This window comes from Marmota marmota, unplaced genomic scaffold, assembly GCF_001458135.2.
Source record: "Marmota marmota marmota unplaced genomic scaffold, marMar, whole genome shotgun sequence".
NCBI classification, from domain to species: Eukaryota; Metazoa; Chordata; class Mammalia; order Rodentia; family Sciuridae; genus Marmota; species Marmota marmota.
The window spans coordinates 31,677,066-31,702,366 of NW_025999990.1; the positions used below are offsets into that span (position 1 = coordinate 31,677,066).

At 35.8% G+C, this 25,301-nt stretch overlaps 1 protein-coding gene across 9 annotated transcripts in view; it reads left to right on the forward strand.

The window, feature by feature from the left end:
- The window catches only part of Nol4 (nucleolar protein 4), a 302,493-nt gene that overhangs the window by 237,029 nt on the left and 40,163 nt on the right, over positions 1-25,301 (forward strand). The gene's annotated exons all lie outside the window — the stretch shown is intronic.

Here is a 25,301-nt window from a genome sequence, read left to right on the forward strand (position 1 = left end):
ATGAATAGAGACTAAATTAAGTTAGTTCAGTTTCATTTTTTCCTATAAACCTGTGGGTTTCAAATCAAAAGGGAAGTTTTTCCATTCCAAGCTTAGAATATTTTAAAATATTTCAGGATGGCATCATATTTGATGTGTTTATTATTATTAAAATATCATATGCTCACTCTGAATACTGCAAAAGATGAAGCCTTTGTTGAATTAAAAATACAAAATGAGCCTTGCCTAAAATGTAAGAATGCCAATATTGAATTTATTAATCATGCCACCAGTATTTATTCACAGGTACATATCCTCAGTTGAGAAGTTTATCGTTATAATATCTATAAAATTTATCTTAAACTGTTTCCAAAATATACACAATACCATTAACATAGTGATTTAAGATTGCATGTTTTATTATGTTCAGCAAAATAAACCAAACTCAGAAGTCAAGGGTTAAATGTTTTTCTCTCACATGTGGAAGCTGGAGAGGAAAAAAAGGAAAGAAAAGTAGGGGGTGGTGTCTCATGAAAATCAAGGAGAACAGTAGAGTAGAGGGAAGGGACCAGGATCAGGGGAGATGGGAGCATAAGGGGAAATCCTGGGGAATTATATTGGTCAAATTATATTGCTATAATGTGTGCATATGTGAATATTTAACAACAAATCCCACCATTCTGTACAACTATAAAGAACAAATAAAAAATATGGGGGGGGGAAGATTCCACACTCTAGGCTAAATGCCCCCCATTTTTATCTTCATGTCTACCATTACTAATTGTGTGGACTTCAGCAATATATGCTAGTTCTGTGTTCTTTGGTTTCTTCGTATAAAAGAAATCTATGGTAACTATACTGATCTCGGAGTTGTGATGAGAACCATAAATGACAGACTCATGTTATGTACTTGACATTGTGCCTGGCACATAGTAAGCATCAAGAAACTAAGCTTAGAATACTATAATGTCTAGCTGCTTTGTCACTGTGTTAGTATCAATAAAACTAGAAAGACGCATTAATGGTGCTATCTCTGATAGATGAGTTTTGAAGTCAGACTTAAGTCCATTTGAGAAAACATCTTAGTTCTAGAAATTGAAATGGAATTCTGGAATGGAAAGGGCCCTCCTGATTATCATCTAGACAATATTCCATCTGGTTTACACTCTAGAATATCCTTGATTAATATCAATCATGTAGAGAACTGCACTGAGAGGTAAGTGATAGATCCCTGTTACATATTATCTAGAGCATCACTGAACAAGATCCCCCAAAGCTGGTTATCCAAATATTAGTGAATACTAATATTTGGCCCATCAATTAACTACTATAGCCCTAATCTGTAAAATAGGCAAGACAAATACCTGATTTATGAAGTTATTGTGAAGATTTGGTAAGTTTCAATGCATGTGAAAGCATAGCATATTTAATACATTTACATATTGTTAAAGATCTATTTGCTATTTGCTTGAGTACCTGAAGTAGTAAACACTTAACACTGAACTATAACTAGCAAAACAAGTTTTGCCTGGATGACAGATTTTAAAAGGTTACAAACTTACCAGATTGCTTCACTTCATCTGGAGAATGGATTATGCACTGTGAACACTGGTTTAGTGCTTATAATTAGTTTTTCAAAAAAATATATGAGGTATTTATTCTTACTACCAGTTCTGTAGATTTCCTTTGGGATACCATCCAGAGCCTTCTACCATGTGATTCTGCTTCCCACTAGAGCATGGAGTTGGTAGGAGCCCTCTTGAGCTTGAATCCAAACCTTTGTCAACACAGTAATGAACAATGAGCTCATGCTTTCTGTATGCACTCTTAGCTCAACTCAGAATTCTTAGCATTTTCCAGTGATCCAGATATTCTTCATTGAACTCTGACTTTCTATAGTGCATAAAAGTTCAAAAACTGGACGGTTAAGATTTGTTCTTTGTTAAGTCACACATCTGACCCCTTACTGCCAGTGGTTAGCCACATGGAGAGCTATAATTATGTAAGTCCTTCAGATTTTATGAAGCTTGATGAATTAATTGGATTTTATAAAGCTCTTTGAGCTATGAACATGAAAGGTGTTATGGATGTGTTAAATACTTTATTTCTAATGTCCATTTTGCACTAAAATCCAGAGGAAGCTTTTATTATGCAGCCCCAGCCCCGAAGCAAGCCAGTGGCAAGGACAAGAGTCGACTGCTTCATCAGAAGTCAGATTTCACAGAACTGAGGTCACTCCCTCATGCATTCTAGAATATATTCTGCATTTCTTTTAACATGAAAATCTGGAATTTTTGTATCATCTAAAAAATTCTTCCTTCCTTTGACAATTCAAAGCCAAACTTCACTTTCTATGACTTTTCTCCAATTTGGGGACAGGGATCCCTTCTCTGTAAGTTTATTATTTAGACATTATTTCTTTTTTCTTGTATCTTTAAAAACAAAATGTCTCATTGTTCTTGGTTTTAATTCATGTGGAGAAGCAGAGGCAGAACATAAGAGAGATTAGAACCAGATACTTGATGACAGTTTATGGCCTGTATGTATAATTTTTGCTGTTTTTGAGGGGTGACACATTTCATTTGTAAGGTGGATGACTGATTAAGATAGAAAGTTGCTGAAGAACACAGGGCTTCCTTGGCTTCCGTCACCTGTTCTTTCAGTTAAATTAGTTTGCCGTTCTACATGAGAGATCGCGTAAACTAAGGGTCAAGGGCTTCCCCAGCAGCAGCCCGGCAGACACTGCCCTTGAAGAACAAAGCAGTTTGTGCTTGGTGACAGTTTTTGCAATGACTAGGACAGATGGGAAATCAATGGTTGACTGTGATGTGACATCTTTGACTATTGAAAAGATCACAGTGGGGGAAAGGGGAAGTCACATGTCGGTTACCTGTGATACAATAAAAGATGAGGAAGTAGAAAAATAAAATACTCAAAACTGATGCATCCTTAAGTTGAAGGAAGGAAGGAAGGAAGGGAGGGAGGGAGGGAGGGAGGGAGGGAAGAAGGAGCCACTGGAAAATCTGCATGAACCTATTGGACTAGGATTTAAAATATTTAGTAAGCCCATGGTTCCCTGCTATTTTTTTCTTCAATAGTGATAAATTCACAGCAATATGGACCTCTTCATGATTTTTCCTTTGTTATGCTAGGGCAATAATAAATGGGCATATTACTAAAAGAAAGTAATTGTGGTTACAACAGTTGAAAAGGTAGCCACATGAACATGGTAACAATTTTGATAGACTTTTTATTTTGTCATGGATAAATTTGGAAACTATATAAAACACTGAGTTCAACACAGACTTTTTGAGTTAGGCAACTTTTCTTTCACATTTCTGTAGTTGTGTGTCCTTCTGGTGACATTTATAAACTTTAACAAATACCCCACCAAAAGTAAAATTTTTCCATAGGATCTTATTCTTAAATATAAGCATTAGAATAGTACCCAAGCTATGATTTGAAACCTATTTTCTATGGCCTGTCAGCCCACGTCTCTCTGCCTACCTATTCTTTTATTTTTTTAGTTTTTACTGGTGCGTTGTAATTATGCATAATAGTGGCATTCGTTGTGATATTTAACATGAAGTGGTCAATTTCATTCCCCAGCACCACCCCATTCCCTTCCCTCCTCCCTCACTCTAATCCCCTTTCTCGATTTTATTGTTCTTATTTCCTCTTCTTGGTCATTCTCAGTTTTTTATTCTACTTCTAGAATTTTCCTTTCTTATGTACAAAATATTTTGGAGAAAAATCTATATCTTTTGAGCCTTTCAACATTTTTCAACATGCCTCTTTCATTCATAGGACAAAATATACCAGAAAAGAAAAATCAAGCACTTTTGAGGGTAATTCTTGAAATGGATCCTATTTCCTGTGTAATCTGTATCATTTTAAACTGTACGGGATAGGATATGCTTCACTAGCCCTCTCATTCAAAGGGTAAAAGGGATAGCATGTTAGTTACCCTTAATACATCGATGCTTTCATTGATAAGAATATTAATAATACTACCATCAGAAACATTTATGGATGTAAGATCATATGAGACATTTTACAAGGCTTTTAAAGATAAAATTGCTATGATTTTTATAGAAGTTTGGAAATGTAGAACATTTAAATAAATCTTCCAAGGGTACAGGGGTCACTCAGGATGGAGCTCCACTTTGACCCAGTCCTCTTGCTTTTTAAAATCCTACTTACTTTTACATTTTAAGTATCTTTTTAATCATATAAGATTAGTTTTGTTAATTTGAATAATAAATAGCATATTAAAACAAAACAAAACAAAAATCTTACTGGTCATTCTACCACCTGGTTTTATGGCAGAATTTCTTCTAATATTTTGGGGGATAAAAAAATCTTTCTTTTTAAAAAAGCAAATTAATATTATATTGTATCCTTCCATTTCACTTAATTTATGAGTAATTACTCTATCAACAGGAATTTTATAAATATTTTTATAAAACTCTAAATATTCTACCTTTTTTGTAAATTATAAGTGCAAATTCTGCTTTTTATCATAATTTGCATGTGAAAGGATACCCTGTCTATCATTTTTAAAATAAGCTTTGAGAAAGTGGAATTACAGGGTCAAAGAACAGCAAGATTTCTAAGTCTAAAAGTCCATGCACTCACTCTCTACCCTTTCTCTATAAAACAAGGATTTTAGCTTATTTTATAGATATATTCTTATTACAGCTTGTTTTAACTTCTAGGACTCTTACCTTTAAGAGCATTTTGTAACTCTTATCAAAAAACATTTCTCTTTTGTTTGTATTTATAGTGCATTATAGTTATACATAATAGTAGGGTTAATTCTCATAAATGCATATAACAAAGTTTTCTCCATTCTTATCCCCAGTAGAATCCCTTTAATAATAATCACTTTGAAAAGTCCACATTTAAAACTGAAGTGCAATTTATATTTAATATAAGTTATGTATGCTCACATGAAAATATAATTTTTTAAATTTTCTTTCTTCTTCTTTTTTTTTTTTTTTTTAGAGAGAAAGAGAATCGTTTTTGTAGACAGACACAACACAATGCCTTTATTTTTATGTGGTGCTGAGAATTGAACCCAGGTCCCATGCATGCTAGGCGAGCGCTCTATGGCTGAGCCACAATCCCAGCCCCAATTTTTTAAAATATTAACATAAATAATATATTAGATGAAAGTAACATAAAAATGTATATTAATAAGGGGATACCGTGACACTAAAAGATGTAAAGACGTCACCAGACGCTTGCAGCTGTATGTCACATCTAAGAGTATGCAGCAGCTGAACTCTCCCCTGATATATCTATGTCATGGCAACTCATAGTGGTTGGTGACACAACTTCTCAGTGGTGAGAAAATGTTGGTGAAGTTCCAAGTGAAATAATACGGTATTCCCTGGATTCATGTGGTATTCCTGAAATAATTTCATACAGTTGTAAAAACAGGCATAAAAACTTTGTTTATAGCTAAACTAAAGTTAAACCTATTCCTAGAAAGCTATCTAGTCAAATTTTTAAAAATTCACGTGGAAACAAGTAGTCATGGAACATGTTAGGCTTTTAGTAAACTCATCCCTTACCTAGTTAATACAAGTAGCGCCTGCTATGTAATTCCCTCATATCCTCAGGGGTAGGTAACACTATCTATGAGAAGTATTGCTATGGGCATAATTATCTAGGATTTGAATTAAACAATGAGAATTGTAAATTCTCAGATGGATTTCTAGACAGTGAATTCTTTCAACTCAGTTACTCTCTCTCTCACTTTTGTTTTGTTTTGGTACTGGGAATTGAACTCAGGGGTGCTCCACTTCTAAGGTAGATCCTCAGCCTCCATTTTTTTTTTTTTTTTGAGACAGGATCTACTAATTGCAAGACTTGCCTTGAACTTATGCTCCTCCTGCCTCATTTTGAAGAGAATGAATCTGAGACTCAAACCCCCCAATTTTTCAGTAGGTTTTATGCTCACGTCAATGAATTTTTCTTTCTTCTATCTTTTCCTTTTGATTTTGTTTTTGAATTTTCCAAAGCTTAAGAAGAAAAAAATGTACAATATAAGATAAAAATAGCTCAATGAGGCCCATTGGTTTAATTGTATCATTTTTGTTTTGCAAGGATGAGCTGATTAGATATCAATAGTCAGGTCAATTATGCCCTCAGACAACGAAGTGATATATCTGACCTTAATTCCAGTTTTATTATTGAAGTTCAATTCCATTTTATATTTATCAATTAACTATTTTAAATACCTCCTAACACATATTTATATCTTTTCATATTTGGAATTCATCACAAATTAAATTTCCTGGTATGATATTTACAGGAGAGAGATTATGAAATCCAGACCTTTGCTATAAATAGAATGACACAAATGGTCAGGTCTAAGAATCTCCAAAAAGTTATGCTTTCATCAGTTCTAATCTCCCCAAATTTGCTGTTTGTACAAAAGCTTGGGAGGCTGTGTACTTGGTTGCTTTTCCTTTTCAGTGATGGATTTGTGCTGAACAAACTGTATATTCTCATGGTCTCTCAAGTGTTGGCAGTGTTTAGTAAGGCATCACCTTCTGAAAGAACACAGAGTTTTTTCTTATATGGATAATGGCTGACACCATTATCAATGTATAACCTTATCAAATCTTCTCAAAGTATAATCTTAAGCTCATAAGTACAAAGTGGTGGACGAATTAGCAAACCAATTGAGTCAACAGATTGATGACAAACATTCTCAGTATGGAGAGCTTGCCACCTTACCTCCATTAGATCAGAACAGACTCTCCAAATGGTTACAATCATATATTTATGTTGAAAACTACAGAAATAGTACCTATCTGTTCCATTAAAATTTTGGAAACATATAAAAATTTATATAAATATGAAAACTAAAGAAAAGCAAGGATATGTGTGTATACATACATATAAATAAAAACACTTTACAGATGGATCAAGTATCACTTATAGATGATTTTAAAACATATTTATCATTCTGATTTTAAAACTTGAGCTCATGGTATGCATTACATAATACCTGGGAAACCTGGTTAAAATACTTTTACTGGAATTTTGTATCAGCTCTTCAAAGAAAAACATTTGGCCAGAATTCTGTTGTTGTTTTATGAGCAGACTAATTGTTTTGTGAATTCGAATGCCTTAGCATTAACTCAGTTGATTCAATTCAATATGAAATAATTTCTGTTGTATTCTTGAAAGATAACTTTTTAATGGCAACTTTTTTAAACAATATTTTTTAGTTGTCAGTGGACCTTTATTTTATTTATATGTGGTGCTGAGAATTGAACACAGTGCTCACATATGCTAGGTAAGTGTTCTACCACTGATCCATAATCATAGCCCTAATGGCAACTTTTTTAAACTTTCTTTTTTTTCCCATGGTTTTTGAACTGTGATAGGTATTTCCTTACATATTTCATTATCTGTATCAGTAAGTAATGTGATTAATAGAAAATGTATTCTGAACACCTCAATGATTTGTTTATTTGACACATATATATTTAGCAGTCATTATGATGGACGTTTTACTCAGTACAGATACTAACAAAACATGTAAAGTGGAGTGAGAGTTTTACTGAGATTTACTAAGTGCCAGATTTATTTGCATGTACTCATTGCTTTGTTGTATTGAATTCTGACAATCTCATTTCTGAGCAGGTATTTTTATTCTCACTTTTCACATGGATAAGACATATTATCTTTCTTCAATAAGCTCACATTCTATCAAAAATAAGTAAAATTAGCATAGTACATGAAGTTATAAAGCTGTGCTGGGGAGTGTGCTACAAAGCCTTCCTGTCCAACCCTGAGGGCTTCCCAGAGGGGGCTCTATTTGAGCCAGATCTCGAAAAATGAAGGGGACTTTCGTAGGCCATAAAGCTAGGTAATGCTATTTGAGATATTTGGAGCATTTCCAAAGAAGGAAGGCTCTTAAGTACCCAAAACAGCAGCTTTCTGTGAGGGAAACTTGGGATTCTTGCTAAGAAATGAAAGAGCATTAAATTTTAAGGTATAAATTAGATTGTGCAGGGCTTCTGTATGCCTTGTGAAATTATGTGGAATTAAGTTCCACCTGCTGGAAAAGAATGACAAAGGAGAATGGTGTGCCCAATTTCTGGGAGTTTCAGAAACCAGTGGACCAGAAGGTGTGGTTGAAATTATAGGAAAGGTGAGGTCCTTGAACAGAAAGGAGTCACTTTCCTGCTACTTATTATTTCAAGTTTCCTATTTAAATGCAACACTATGGACAGTTGAACATGTACCTAAATATAATTATGAAGATTAACTGCTACAAAATAATCATATAGTTACAGAGTATTTCTAAGCTAAACATGAGTGATTTGGGAATACCTATTCTTCCATACCAAAACATTAGCTCAGCTAATTAAAAATCAAAGCTTTATGTATATCAATATTTTTAGCCCACATAAATGCATACAAATTACTATACTGTTTTAAAGACATCTTACAACATCTCAGAAAAAAAACCCAGACATTACAATTTTTATTAATCAATGAAATTTCAGCTCTTTTTCCAAATAATTAAAAATAAAGTCACGTCTGTTCAAAGTTTTTCATCAGTTCACATATTTTTCGAACAGAAGGAACTATCAATGTATGTCTAACCAGTGATGTGGTGACATCATTGTCTTGTCCTGCAGTAGTACCGTGTGATACCCAAATGACTTCCCTCTTTCATGGATGGGAAATCTGAAGCTGAGAAACTGTTTCTTTGGAGTGACTTCTCTGGTTTCTCTGGAAGCAAGCCACAATTTCCGAATCTTTTGGGTTTCTCTGACTCATTCTACTTTACTGTTTGATTTTTCTAGTTTGAGAATTCTCCCATATTTATGTAGGAAATGATTTTTTAAAACTTTAGGTTTTAAAAATCTTTGGCTTATGATATTATTAATTTCAAGAGGATAAATGGTGAGGTGTGAGTAGGTGGCTTGAATCCAGACAGAGAAATTCAACGTGGTATGTGTGCCAAAAAAGGGAAACATATGGTTTACGGAGTTCTCCGTGAAGACAGCATCTTTGCGAATATTATTTTAAAACCAATTATTTTTAGGCTTAGCAGATAAATGCAGCATCTGACATATTAGGTTTATGCCATATATATTCATTTCTATAATTTATTTCTCATAATTTGTTCATTCCTTATTCTGGCCTTTCTCTCTCATCTATCCACTTTAAAAACCATTAGTTACTGTGAACCAATAATATTTTGTGTATTGGGGAAATGGAACCAGAGTCACATACTTAGTTAGATAATAAAACAGTTGACAAGTTAGGTGACGTTTGCTGAAAAAAGGGATTTATGATGTTTGGCATAACTATTGGGTTCAACACAATGAGACCAGTGGCCTTGGGAGACACATAGTTGTTATCTCACTGTGGGAAATAAGCATTTCTGCATAGCTGGGTATTTCTGGTGAGCTAGAAATTAGCCCTGATTAAAAATGATTTTTACTTTTGTTTCTGGTAAGAGATTTTCTAAAATGTAATCAATGTATTTTCAGTTCACAACAAAAGTATAACCCTACCTTAAACCTTAATGGTGAATTTGACTACTAATCCTACTAGTGACACAGAGCTTTAAGTGTGGCTCAGATGATGCAGGACAGGTGGTGGTACAGGAGAACCTATGAAATCTGTTCTATTGAAAATCTTCCTGGTCAGGTTGACTGGCTTCCTGGCTGGTTTAGATTTTCCTCATAATGGGGAGAAGGTAGTCTGACTGATCTTTGCTGCTCAACTTTTCTGAAATGATCAATTCATTATAAGTTCCCAAAGTTTCCACCTTCAGAATGAAAGTCCATCTTTGCTGTGTTCTCAGTGTCCTGTGCCTTGTCAACAATATTTTAGAAAAAAAAATGTGTATTTTTGGCTCCAACAATCTAGTGACTGCTAGATGTCTACAGAATGGCCTGTATTTGTTTTTATTCACATCCTGTTTATGAGATGCAAGGATTATGCCCTCTCACTATTTAGGAGCTTATACAAAGCTATTTTCTAATAGTTGATACCTGCACCTTCATCAAGAAATAAACTATGCTTATATGGAACAAAACCTAAGTCATGTTTATTGTTAAGTTCCTTTTAATTGTTCTGCCTTGAACACCAGTTAGCATCCAAATAACATTTTAGATGATGGTTAAATTTAAAGTCCAGTGAGATTCTTACATTAAGATCAAATCACTTCTTCAGTATCATTTTATTTCTTATTGTAGATTTTCTTGGTTTTTTTATTTAAGAAAACAGTACATTCTAGCAGCAGGAAACTCTCAGCACATGGCAGAATTGGTCAATTTTTTCATCTCTGAATTTTGTGGTTAGCCTCTTGTTCCCAAGTGCTCTATAAAAATCTAAGTGCCACTTAACAGAAATTATGGTTCTGAATTCTGGATAGAGGCCAGAAAGCAAAAGTACAAAAAGAGGTAATGATGATAACTATAAACTTAAGTACTAGAATAATAATAATAATAGCAATAATTATACTAACAACAATAATAATAAATTAAATTTATTTTACAAAAGAATCATGTCTTCAAAAATTCGTTTTCAGCTTAGTTTTTTCTTCCTTCCATCCTTCCGTCCTTCCTTCCTTCTTTCTTCAGGGATTTTTTTTTCTATGTTACTAGAAACAATTTCCCTTTAAAAGGGAGAGAAAAAATCAACATGGTACCAAAAAATTAGCTCCCTTTTGATTTCAGGGTAATGTTCTGAATAATGAAAATCAGAATGCTTCATAAATTTCAACTCTTAATGTCATCATACATTCATAGCATGCAAGAATTTGAATATTACTTTGGATGCAGAACTCAGAAGGTCACATTAGTTTAATTCAATTGCATTTTTCTGTCATTAATTATTGCCTATGAAGCAAGTTTCAGAAGTTCAATGAAGCTGTCAATCTTTGAATGAATCTCTCCGCACATGTGAAGAAAATTTTCTTTCTTTCTCAGCAGAAAGTTATCCATAGATATTTCTTTAATTTTTCAATCCTGCATTTGAGTTGGTTTTTTAAAATACAAGAAACCTTCTGTAATTCTTTACATTTAAAATACATTTCTCAAACTATGACTTATTGATTATTCATATTCTAGTAGCAAAATTTATTGAAACTATTTCAAACACCCAGATCCACATATAACTTCCAAGTTCTTCACCATTTAGTTATCAAAGTATCATTTTGAGTGTATTTAGGAAGTAAATTAGGATACATATGAGCAGGACATCATACATGATTATACTTAAATTTGTTACTTTCTAGTTTAACTTTGCATTCATATATATCTTCTCACTTAGGCTTTTCAAAGAATCAGTAAGATATATTTTATTCATATTATTATTTACAACTCAAAAGTACACAAATAGAAAATGCAGTAGTTCCTTGAGACCACTTGAGACCAGTGACCTCTCTCCATATGAATGGCATCTGGGTGATTAGAGGTGTTTTGAGTGTGGCACATGCCCTGACTCTTTTGTCAGCATTCCCTGGGCTAGCTGTTCTCAGCTCTAGTTTCACTCCTGTGCATATTTGTAGATCCATCTCAAGATGCACCTGCTTTAAGATGCCCCTCCTAAATCAAATCTTGGTTCACAAAACTAAGTCTCTTTCCTAGTTCTCTATACAGCTTCTGTGCTTAGTGCAACTTATTTTATACTAGATTATATACATATCTAACATGTAATTGTCTCCAGGTGTGTTTTAGAATGTTGTTTGACTCTATGATTTTATATCACTCTCTGAGATTAAAACAGCATTGGATTTATAATCACTCTGAGCCCCCTCCACCCCCAAAATACCCAGTTATTTTCAAGGTTGACATAGGCACTTTATAAAATCCATATGTAGGCTGGATGTAGCATTGCAAAAAGTTCAGTTGTAGGGAGGGAGAGAACCTTTTTAATGAGATGCCTGCCAACACAATAGGAAGGCTCAAGCCTGATAATGACAACATATGACCAGATAGAGAAGTAGTCATTGGGGTTAATGCTGCAATTTAAAATACTGTGTGACAGCCTGTTAAACTCAGCTTTACCATCAAATAGAGAAAAATCACAAATATGATGTGATAGGAACCAAGGGTATAGGCTGCAGAACAGACAAATAATGTCTCAACATTTAGTTCTTTGGCCGCTGTTGCTTTTTGCTGTTCAGTGAGAAAAAGAAGACAGCTATTAGGTTTCTGACAAAGCAATTAAACCAAAGCACAGATGCAGGGAGCTGACCTGACATTTGCCCCTGGATAGTTGTCATAGCAGCAGGCTGAATAGAGCAGCTTGATATGAATGCTACTGAAAGCTTTGAAGGTGGTTCCTGCTAAATGCATCACATTTGAACATTAATATACAAGAATGTACATCATTTTTGATGGTGGCCATCTTTCTCTTTTATTTATTTCTCATCCAATTTTTAAGTACTCATTCCATAAGAGTTACATGTTGAAAGGCAGTAATAACTGTTAGGCTTTGAAGGACTAGCAGCACCACCATAAGTAGACACTGTGTTTCTAGAATATTGTTCCTTAGGGAGAAGATACTTTAAACAATGTTGTTAACAAAAGAAAGGCTTAGATACTAAAAACTGGATGTAGCTTTAAAATTGTATATGTATATGTATACACAGAAAGAGACACACGTGTATCTATACTCAACAAGTAATTTTTTCTCATTGACTCTTTGTTCACAAGTACATGCATGCAGCTATTTAAATTACATGTAAAAAGATTTACATACATGCAAATTAAGTACATCTAAAGGAAAGGTGATTGTCAACACTTTAAAAGACTTTTGAGATGATTACTGGAGTAGTCACTTGAGTTTTTAAAATATTAATTCTATTTTAAAAGGCTAAGTTTAACATTAATGTACAATTGTCCTGTCAAAATTGAAGTCTCTGTCTTTCTCTCTTTGCATGGTCATATTCACTCTGTGTCTTTGTCTCTCTTTTCTTTTAAGAAGACTAGGCATACTGGATAAAGTATACTTATCTAATGTAAAATAAGACTGCAAATAAGATCGCTTTATAGATATGGGGGGCATCAGGACTTCAGCATATCTGTTTGAGCAGACTCAATTCAATTTATAACAGTATACCCTCTGTTGTTCCTCTCAATTCATGTTTGTCCCATTTCAAAAATATATTCACCCATCTCAATATCTCCATATGTCTTAACCCACCCAAAATAAAATCTTATCATTTTTTTGTCATAATAATTTGTGCAGATTTATGGAGTACTATATAATAAAATGATGCATGTACATAACATATAATGATCACATCAGAGTAGTTATGCCACTTCACACTTTTCCAGTTGTTTTGAAATATATAATAGATTGGATCAGACTATTGTTGCCCTACTTGTTAGAGAAGGCAAATCTTATCTTAAATCATTCTAAATCTAGAGTGGATAAGACTCTGGATACAATTCATCTGGGAAAATTCCTTTCCATGTGTGGACCTGTGAAACCTGAACACATTGTATCTACTTCCAAAATACAGTGGTGGGACAGGTGTAGGACAGATATTTCCACACCAAAGGGAGAAGGAAAAGGAGGGTCATGGTTCCTAAGCTTGTCCTGCACTCATCAGTGCAATTTCATTAGATTTTAACTCCAGGGAATAATCATCTGGAACTCAAGTTTCTGTCCTTCTGGTCACCTGAGGCGCAAACTCATGCTTTTGTCCCACCCGAGCAGTGGTTTAGCCAGCGCAGTCTAAGGATGCCAGTTGGCCAACTTCAACTTGGGGCCCATGGCTCTGGCCTCAAAGTCATTCTTCTCTCATTCAGCCCCATCCATTCCTGTCCCTTTCAGTCTACAACAGTTTTTATGCTGGTATAAAATTTTCAAAAACTTTAGTCAGTCTCTGGATGCTGAAATGATCCACACCCTTGGATATGAGGATTCTTCACATATCCCCCTTGTATATCTGGTTCCTGGCATCTGCTCAGATGGTTGATTGGACCCATAAGTCACATGACTAGCCTCTTTAGCGTACTGTTGTCTAGCTATATTCTATTTCCAGAGCACACTCCAGGAAATTTTCCAAATCAAATGCTTATTTCTTTGTTCATTCAACACATAACATGGGCTAACTCCAACTTGACATTCCATGTACTGAAAAGTGTATATTTATTATGCCTATGACTATACCTAATCGTAATTTACTAGCAGAAGTATCAAAAGTATAGAATTTAAAGTATAACTATAAATGAAAAATATATAACTACCTCCAGCTTTAAACATAGGAAAATAAGTATAAATTATCTTACAGTTTTATTTATTTGAAAATTAGAGGCAAATTCTAAAGATTCATTTACTCATTATTTAAATTGCATAAGCTTTGTCATTAGGAGAATGGTATAGATCTCTATTTCTCCCTCTTTTCCTCTCTCACTCCTCTTTCTCCGCCACCGCCACATAATAGAAACTTATACAAAATGAAATTTTCTATCAAAACTTGTCATCTGAAATCAATAATAGATATGGAGAATAGAATCATTACAAGTGGAATTATTAAAAAGCAAAAATGATTATTAGCCCCACTCCCTATTGTACAGGCTTTGTTTTTTTATGAATGTACCATATATGTGTGTGTGCATGTATGTGTGTGTGTACATGTATATGTGTGTGTGCATGCATGTTTGTGTTCAATCCCAGGGCTGCAAATATTCCAGCATAGTGTTTTCTGATCCCAAAGAAAGATTGTGTAGGACCTGATGGAGAGGATTTGGACATTTTATTATTTGCACATATTGCAATATAGGCAGGCCAGCACAAAATGGAGGGCCACACCACCCTACAAGCAGGGGTAATATATAGGATAAGTTGCATGCCCACTCTACAAGTGGATTTCTTCAGCTCTTTATTGAGCACATTCTTGTACTTTACAACCAAGGTCACTCTGCCTTGATCCTCATGGAAGGGCTTGGTGAAAGGGGAAGTAACTGGTTTCTCCCTTATATTTTCTTCCGTTTTCACATTCTTTAGAGTCCTTCTTACCTCACTGCCCTGAGCAACAAGCTTTCCTAAACACTGACTAATGTTTACCCCAATTATGTATGTGTGTGTGTGTGTGTGTGTGTACTATATATACCGTTATGTTGTTATTGCCAAACAGGTAAAAACTGCCCCCCCCATACACACAGAGTTCTTTTTTTAAAAGGTCTTAATAATTTAAATATTTTACTTTGTTGTAATGTTAATAAATATTAAGCATAAGATGAAAATTCCATATGTATTTAAAATAACTTTTTCTAATTTAAAGATGAAGATGCTATAGGACGAAGTGATTCATACTTGCATGCTTTATATATTTCCCAAAACTAGAACCAAATGTAATTAGGCAACTAAAAAGTGCTTCTTAGTGACAAGGAGAAGCCTCCTGAAAAGTATTGTCCATCTATTTTAACTGTAAAGTGCTGAACAAGCTTTAAATGTATATCTTCTGTTCTAAAATCAGACTATGACTTACCAATATGTCTTTTATTATTTAGCTAATACAAAATCACTATAGAAAATCTGGCAATGATATATTCATTATGGAGGTGACCACTTAAGGCAGGATTTCTGAAAAGTTATAGGTATCTTAGCAGGAAAGCACACCCGTTGGAATCCCAGATTCACCCCTGTGCAAGGCAAGGGAATAAACATCATGACTGCCTGGCTTCATTGATCTCCCTCAATCCTGCCCTGAGCTGCCCACTCTGGTAAAGGAAAGGGCTTGCATATATGTCCTTGTCTTTGTCTTCTTGGTCTTCAAAGTTCAGATGTGAAGGAAATGTTGTGGATGCTTCTGTATCTAATAACTTCTGTATCTAATAACTCAAAATGCCTGTTGAGGAAGCACCATTGGGATATCTGGGACTATGCTAAACCTTTGATGACAGATTCCAATTCAAGGGTGAATACACCATTAGAGTAACAAGTATTCCCAGGAATAGCTCAACCTACCTTTCCATTCTAACAAATAACTTGCTTCAACAAGTTCAGCAAAACACTGCTGCAATGTCCTTGCAGGGGTGGGACATGAAAAATAAAATGAATCATTTATTTCTCAGTATATTAATGCTATTTATATTTTTAAAAATGTATAACAGGGGCAGTAAATGGGTGGCAATCTGCAGAAGTGTTTTGGTCAGAACGTTTTTTAGAGGTGTGCATTTGAGCTGGACAAGTTCAAGGCCAGTCTCAGTAACTTAGTGAGGCCCTATCTCAAAATCAAAAAGGGCTGGAGATGGAGCTTGGTGATAAAGCACCCCTGGGTACTTCAGTATCTCCTCTAACTGAATGCTTTTAATTGAGTATGAGATCTTCAATTTAGCACTATCCTATTAGAACTTCCTATTGTTCAATAGCCAGGCCTCCACACTTGCCTGGTCCCTAGAGGCAGTTCAGTTTGCCAAGACTTCTGATTTACCTAGTATTAGCCAAGTCTTTTACCACTGAAATGTATGCACCCACATTTTTGCTTTAAAAGTTAAAGCTTTGCTACCCCTTTGTAAAACATGAGGATGAGAAATAAGGTAAACTAAGAGTTTTACACATTTCTACTTATTAAAACCTATAGATACTGCCTCCTCTGAACATTTCTACAGCCTTAGAAAATGTTAAAAGAATAGGAATAAGAAAGTTATTTAGATTTGATACTTTTCTAAATTTTAGCATACAAGAATGTATGATGCCCTTGACAAGGATACTTAACCATATTTGATATAATGCACATATCAGTAAGTATACATGAAGAATAGATGAACATATAGCAGTAAGATTGCATAAGTCCAACTCAGGCTGAATTGCAAACTTCATCCTTAACCAACTACTGAACTAAAAGCTTACTTCTTTTTTAAAACTCTAATGTTTTTGAGATCACTGTGAGCTCCTTGAAACCAGCCACCCTGCTTGCAGCAGAACATAAAAGGTAAACAATTGAGCAGAATTCTGTTTCCTTTCTTGGCAGGAGTCTATCAGTATTCATTTTAAATTGAACTACCTGTCATTCCTGACAAGTCTAGAGGGGAGATAAACCCTTGGATCCCAAAGTAGGCCAATATTATTTACTTTTGGTCATAACAAAGATAGGTTTGATTGAAAAATAGAACCAGAGTCCTTAGATTGCAATTATGTTTATAAAACAATCAGAAAAATAATAAAATCACTTAAAATAAATAATCCCTGAAATTAAGTATCCTGAAAACTCCCAGTCTATAAAATGTATTTACAGGAATTCAAGAACCCAGTCAGGAAGCCTTTAGTAAGCAGCCACCTCCCCCACCCTAGGCACATACCTTAGAATTGAGGTCCTTATGTTTCCTTATTTTGACATTAGCTTCCTAGGAGTTTCAGATGATCATATTGGTTTTTGTAGTTGTATACTCCACCTCTGCAGCATTTTACTCTATAATACTCAAAGAACCTTAGGGAGATTAATGGAACCTTACTTACATAGATTCTGCCGGGCAGATAGAACTATGCCCCTCATCAATCCAAACACTCCAGTACAAAAAGAGGGTGGAGAACTGGGAACAAAAAGATCAGAATGAGCTCCTGACCAATATTGGAGCATCCCTACGTGCCATTTGTCAATCTACATGCTGAACTGTCCCAGGTCACTCCTTTTGCAAGAGTTCGCAAAAGGCAAAGGAGGAAAGAAAATTTAGATCATTTGCATAATTTAGGCTCCTGGAAATTAAAAAATATTAATCACCTTTTAATAGTTTTGGTACAGAAATGAAAAAAGAAAGAAAGAAAACCCTCTGTTTAACTGCAAATCCAGCCTCCTGCATAATGCTTGGGTTTAAACCAACAGAACAAATCCCATCAAAGGGAAGTTTTGAACTAGAGATAATACTGAATTCGTGGAGCTATATCTTGTGCAATTTATTGTTTTTCGCTTTGTTTAATTTTATTTCAAATTCTTTTAGAATGAAAACACCCCATCCTGAATAATTTGAGTGATCTTTGTATGTAAAGCTATAGGTTAGGGCCATTAGGAAACTTTAAAAGATTAAAAAACATGTTTAAATATTTGCCTGTGAACATCAGAAGCTAGAACTAAATATGGACAACATTTAGTACTAGACATGCCTGAAAAATCTTAATATTTAGCATTCACGACACTAAGCTTATTTTTTTTACTAGGAAAATATGATGGTAGAATATTTTTAATTTGAAAATTTTCTCAATTCTTTTGGCACATGGTATTACATTAAATTAAATAAGCATTGGATATTAAAACTATATAGCTAGTTTTCCTTCCCTCCTCCTCCTCCTCCTCCTCCTTCTCCTCCTCTTCCTCTTCCTCTTCTTCTTTTCTCTCTCTTTCTCTTCCTTTTTTAAAAAAAATATTTTGCTGTGCTGGGAATGGATCCTAGGGCCTCTTGCATGGTAGGCAACTGTTTAACCACTAAGCCATACCCACACCCCCATTTTCTTTTTGCCTTCTGTATCCTTAATTTCCTAAGAGAATTAGCTTACAGTTGGAAAGATCTACTTGGGGTAATATTTTCCTTATACCTACCCATAGAAGAGTTTTCAGCAATCTTTGATAGAGTAAGCCTGATAAAAATATTTCCATGCAGAGTAGCTGGCCCCTGATGGAGAAAGGCCAAATTGCAGCCCTTATAGCTGAAAGAGTTATCTGCTAGTCATCTTCAATTCAACTTAATAGAGTTAAGTTAATAGTGCATCTTTTGTGAGGAGAAAAAGTGTGGATGGGGGGAAGAGTAGATGGTTCAACAAGGAAGGAGACAGCTTTTGTAGAATTCTTTCAAATGGGGAATTATTTCAGAGCTTGGAAAGGGACGAGAACCCAGACTAATTTCCACCAATCAGAAAACAGAAGCCCCGGGGCTGGGGTTGTGGCTCAGTGGTAGAGTCCTTGCCTAGCAAGTGAGAGACACTGGGTTCGATTTTCAGCACCGTATATAAATAAATAAATAAATAAATAAATAAATAAATAATCCATCAACAACTAAAAAAATATTTAAAAAAGAAAGAAAGAAAGAAAGAAAAGAAAAGCACCAGCGGTTTGGGAGGCTGAAGCAGGAGGATCGTGAGTTCAAAGCCAGCCTCAGCAACAGCGAAGAGCTAAGCAACCCAGTGAGACTCTATCAGTAAAATAAAAAAAATAAGGCTGGGGATGTGGCTCAGTGGCTGAGTGCTCCTGAGTTCAATCCCTGGTACTTGCCACCCCTACCCACCAAAAAGGAAAAGAAGTATATCATTTTCCAAAATTGGGAAGTTTTTACTCTATCACTCTCAGACTCTTTCAGAAAATAACTAAACTTACCCTATTACATTGTTACCACTCCAAGTGCAGCTGTGTGGAGCCATAAGACCATGTGGTATGAAGATAGTAGCTTTGGTAGTCAATTACACCCTGCCCACCTTTGTAGTGTTCACTCTGTGTTGGAAAATGCTACTCAATCCAGAGTTTGTTTCCTGCTCCACATGGCCGGAGTATTTTGTATGTCATAGAAGTGTCAAATCAACCAAGTGAGATCAGATGCACATAGCATCTCACCCAGTGTGTGTCTCAGAACCAAAGCACCCAGGAGAGATCAGCTTTCTTCATCGGTGCCCAAGAAGTCGGATTAGTGTTCCATGAAAGCCTCGCTAAGTTTTAGATATCCTTCATGGAAATATCCTTGTCTCATTGAGCCTGATTCTCTCATCCCATAACATCCATCCTTTTGGTATATTCTGCATTATTGCATATCACAAAACAACTCTATCCTCTCCTTCACAACAAGGTCCTTTTTACATTTAAATACATCCAATAAGCCATGTGTCTCCCACTCTCCCTTATTGAGGTTGAACTCTTCATGCTTTTAGAACAATCCCTCTACCAACATACTACTTCCAGTCCCCTCTCACCACCCCACCAGTCTCTCCTGCTCCCTTTCCTATTACTTTTTCCCCTGCCATTGGATTCTTGCCTTCAGCATACATCAATGCTATCCCTCCCCACCAAAGAAAAAAAAAGAAAACAGCACAAACAAGAAGAAACCCTAACCGTTCCCCTAGTTCCCACATTTCTCCTTGCTTTTACAGAAGATATCCTTTAAAGTGCTGTCTGAAATGACTGTCACCCATTTCTGTCCCTCAATTGGGTCTCAAATCTGTTCAGATTTCTGTGCCACCCCACCTACACGGGCATTCCCTTCAAGTCACGGAAGAGTTCCTCATTTCCAAATCTTGTGATGTGTTCCCCAGTTCCCATCTAACATTCGCTACCAAGAGCATTTGGCACAATTGGTTACTTACTGTCATTGACAGGACATTCTAGGACAGCACCCTTGTTCCCCTGCTTCCATGCAAACCCTTCTCTGTTGAGCATGCTACCCTCTCTTTATCCTCTAATTATAAAAACTACAGTGCAGCACTCCTTGATCCAGACCTTGAGCCTCTTTTCTCCTATAGTATCACAGTTTTAAATACTATTTATAATGTGGTGCCACTTTTCCATCCTCCTGAACTCTAGATCTGTATATCTGACTGCCTCTTGGTATGTCCACTTGGATGAATATTAAATGTAATAATTTTTTTAGGCTCAAACAGATCTCAAGGTATCAACCCATCCCAGTTAATGTCACACCATTCTCACGGTTGGTCAGGCACAAGAACTGGTGTCACCATCAACTCCTCCCTTCTTCTCATACTGTACTTAGGACAGCTAGGATGTCCATGGGCACGCTATGTTCATAATATGCCCAGAACTCAACCTATTTACACTGTTCCCATTCTTTTATTTTCCAATTCACCATCATCTGTCCTCTGAATTATTATAATAGCTATCTGACAAGTCCTCCGATTCTGGTGGTCCTTATCTCTCATTTAGTTTATCTTTTATGTGCAGCAGAATAATCCTGTTAGGACATGTACATTTATGGCACTCCTTGATGGAACGCTTCCAGTGGCTCTCCATTCTACTCAAAGTGAAAGCCAGGTCTTTATGAGGCTCTGAAAGTGTCAGCACAGACAGTGCCATGACATCTCTCTCACCTCCTCCCCTATGCCCTCCTGCCACGCAGGCTACCTGGCTGTTTCCTCACATAGCAGCCACGGTCCTACCTCAGGGCCTTTGCACTTCATATTCTTCCTCCTAGAATGTCAGCCCCCATTATCTACAGGCCTATGTCCTTCATTTCCTTTAGATAGTGACTCTTAAAACCACCTTTTCAGTCAAGTTTTGCCGCAGTCCAGCTGCAGCAAAATAACCGGGGGGTGACGAACAACTTGTGTAGATTGATACAGCAGGAGTAGGAGCCGTTTATTGTAGGACAACAGAGGTATTTATACATTCCACACAGCTTATCTTAATTAGTATAAACTAGATACATCAATCAACCAATAAGGAATCTCCACACTTAATGGCTCGCTGGTGTTACTTCACAAACCACTCCCTCTGGCATTTTGCCAGGCACCATCCTGACTTGTTTACAGACTCTAACAAAGTTTCCCAGCCACTTCATGAAAAATTCCATATTCCTGCCTTTTCAATATTTCATAGTATCCTTTTTTAATAGTTATTTTTTAAATTTTTTTTTCTTTATAGTGATTTCCACTGTTCTATAAAGTACTTTTGAAAATTAACTACTTTGTAAAAAACATTGCTTGCTTCTTCATTAGAAGATGAGCCTCTGAAAGCAGAGATTTGGGGCTGTGTTTGTTCCCTGCTCTGGAACATTACCAAGCACACAGGGTACTATACAAAGTTGAATGAATGAATGAATGAACATTAGTCTTTATCTTCTCCTCTCAGGTTAAATATCTCCTATTCCTTTACCTTCGTTATGAAAGTTGGAGGTCTCCCGAAACCTGATTTTTCTCACCTGGACAGGTTTAGGTTATCAGGTCTCTCTTGTTACTATGTGATACCAAGAAGCCTTTGACTTGCTCAGTCCTGCACAGTAGTAAGGCCATCAGAGTCTGCCATGAGAGTTCCTATCTCACTTCCTGAACTTGGCATCTGTGGCCTTGGATAAGTCCTCTGGAAGCCCTTTGCACCCTGTTTGTTCAGTCTGAAGTCTCAGAGTTTAACAATATCTGATTCAGAGAGAAATTGTGTGAATTAAGATAATATAACAGTCGTCAGCATATTACCTAACATGTAGACAATTCTCAATAAATATCACTTGATAATATTTCTCTTCTTGTAGGTACTGTATACCTTCATTAATGTGACCTAAGATGGCATTATATATTTCTAGCTAATTCATCTATACATTAGGCCCTCCATTATATGCGTTCAGTAACATTAACTGTTCTCTCTTGTTGGGCCTAAATCAATTTTAATTACTTAATTGCAAATGCATTATCTGTTTCCCTTGTTCACATGCAAACTCACCAAAAGCAGGTGTTCTGTCTTATCAATCACTGGAACTGCAACTAGTGTCTTGCACATCATATGTTTTCAACATATATTTTAATAAATGCTTTATTAACCATACCTTTACAAATTTTTCCGGAGTGCTCAAGACACAATGTTTCTTCTTTACTTTGTAGTGTCTTAGACTTAAACATCGGGCTGTTGCTTTAAAATTCGTTATATAAAATATCAACTACTGCTAGCAACTTTTCACATGGCTCAAACTTCCCTGCTTCTTCACATTCTTATTTCCTGTTTTTACCCAACTGAATACAATTGTCTTTTCATGAAGTTATATACCCAGAAGCAGAGGATGTAGGGATCAGGCCTGTGCCGGGTCATCTAGAACCTGTTCTTCTAAGTTGCATCAATGGATTCCTTTGGTCTTTGGACAGGTTGTCCCATTGCCTGGGAGCCATTCCAGTGGTACTTTAGTTCAGCACACTCTGCTTCATTTTGGGAAATGTCCTGTTCACCTTCTAGATAGTCACCTTGATCCGCCTTTTAATAGTCGTTCCACAAAGAACATGAGTTGAGTTTATCGTGACTTGCTTTTAACCACTTTCAACCAGTTTTAAGATGTTGCATTTGTACATCTTAATGACTTTGCCATTATGAGAGAGAATCAACGCAATTTTTGTTTCTAAATTTGAAATCATCCTTGTCCTATCAAGTACAGTTTTTAGATAGTTTCTCATCTCATATATTGGAACCATTTCAAATGTCAAAACTCTGAAATAACAGGTACACTTAATGTGGCTATCTAATCCTAAACAAACTCCATTACGTTATAAGATTTTTCTTTTCTGCAATGTAATGCACCTGTTAAAGTTTGAAAGTGCAGCTGTCCCTTGGACACAGAAAATTAAATCCCTGCATTTATCTCTGCTTCCCTTCAAAATGAGACTAAAATGAATGGAAGTGAATACAATAAAGTTTAGATGTACAAGGAGTTATAAAACGAGGAAGGAATCAGGAAAGAATGAGAGAGTATACCTCATTTTTGTAAACTTGACATTTGACCTCCAGCTGACGATAAGGAGATACCAATAAGAAGCCAGTTAATTCCTGTAGACCCTGGAAAGTCTGAAGACTGAAGCACTGAGTTCCATAGAAAGACTGAGTTCCATGGAAAGTGGAGTGGCGTGCACATGCAATGGAAGAATTGTCTCAAGTGTATCTGAGAGGTTGTTAGACCCAGGTCTCTCCCCTAGTTCTGTATTGCTGCATTTATCCTTTTCCCACCCTGGGAAGGGAGGGAAAGAGAGAGATAGGTATAAAAGGACTCTATGCCTATGATGTCAGGCATAGCAGCAGAATCTGTGCCCTGAAAATGAGCAGAGTAAGTTAAATTTTTCAGATTGAAGGTTCTGTATCTCTGCTGCAAGCCTTTTCCACCTTTTAGTGCCAAGAATGGATGGAGGCATCCTAGTTATGTCTAGAGCATCAAATTCTCAAAAATCAATGAGGCAGAAAGGAAAAAAAACAGGTATGAATCTTAGCACTCAAATATCAGAAGCAAGGAAAAAGGAAAGAAGAAATTTTTAAATCAAAATATAGTTCACATTCTCAGTGAGAGAAAGAAAACTGACACACTTGAAATAAAAAATAAAGGCATGAAAAAAGAAAAATAAACAACAAAAAGCAATTCCTGGAATATTAATACACACACACACACATATATATGCATATATGCAAAACAAACACACATATGTCAAAAATTGCTAAAGAATTGGAATCTCTTTTGTTAAATCACCCCAACATTAAGAATTACAGGGCATGGTGGTGTATGCCTGTAATCCCAGCAACTCAGGAGGCTAAGGCAGAAAGATCATTAAGTTCAAGGCCAGCCTCAGCAACTTAGCAAAACCCTTTGTCAAAATAAGGATAAAAAGACCTGGGCGTGTGGCTCAGTGGTTAAGCCCCTGAGGTACAATCCCTGGTACCAAAAAAGAAAAAAAAAAATGAATTTTAGGAACAAAACCTGCAAAATGCTGAAGAAAATTCTATATCCAGCCAATTTAGATCCCATAAGAGTGATACAAAGCAGAAGTGAAGTGAATGGGTGACTATATAGCAAGCCCAATCAGTCCTTCCACATTGAAATAAAACATCCCTAGGAGAGCAGTGTCCCAGGGATTGCTAACTGACAGAACACCTAAGAGATATGACCATATGAAAAATATCTCAATGGTTTTAATACTGGTGTTAGAGAATTTTGGAAGAATTAGTAATAGTAGCTTGGAATACCAAGAAAACAGTGCCCCGCCAAAAGGGGGAGGGGGTTAATACTTAGTGAACAAAAATTTGGAAAAGAAAACGTTCTCATTGCTCACTGGTTAGTTAGCTCAATAGGAAACAGCACTGTCATTGTGAGTCCCTGCAGAACAGAGATAAATATTCAGAATAAGAAATTGAGGAGTGTTTCTTAAGGGACTGTTTCCATAGGTGTGGATGGGTTAAGGAATTCTAGAAGAGATTATGTAGAGTTAACAAGTGAGAGACCCTTTGTCACTGTAAGTTTGGAAGGGACCAATGGGCAAGGGTTATCTGAGAGAATCCAAATTCTTCAGTCAAGGAGCAAACCAGCTGCCAGACCTTGATATAACGAGAAAGGATACTGGGGAATAAATACCCTCAAGCACTTTCATCTCTCAACCTCTGAATTTTTTTCCATGTTTCCCATTGATAACACCCTAGGAACTAGAGAGTCGATGAGGAAGCTGATTAAATTCATAGCAGTTATATATACAGAGAATAATGTTAGCACCATCTGAAGGGGAGAAATTAAGAACATTCAGAGCACCATCAAAAATAATTATTGCAGTAATTTTTTTGTTGTAAGGAAAATTCAAGTCTGAATATGTATTTATGTGATACAATTAAACCAGACCATAGAGAAGAGCATAATCAGAAATCTTTGTCTATGAAG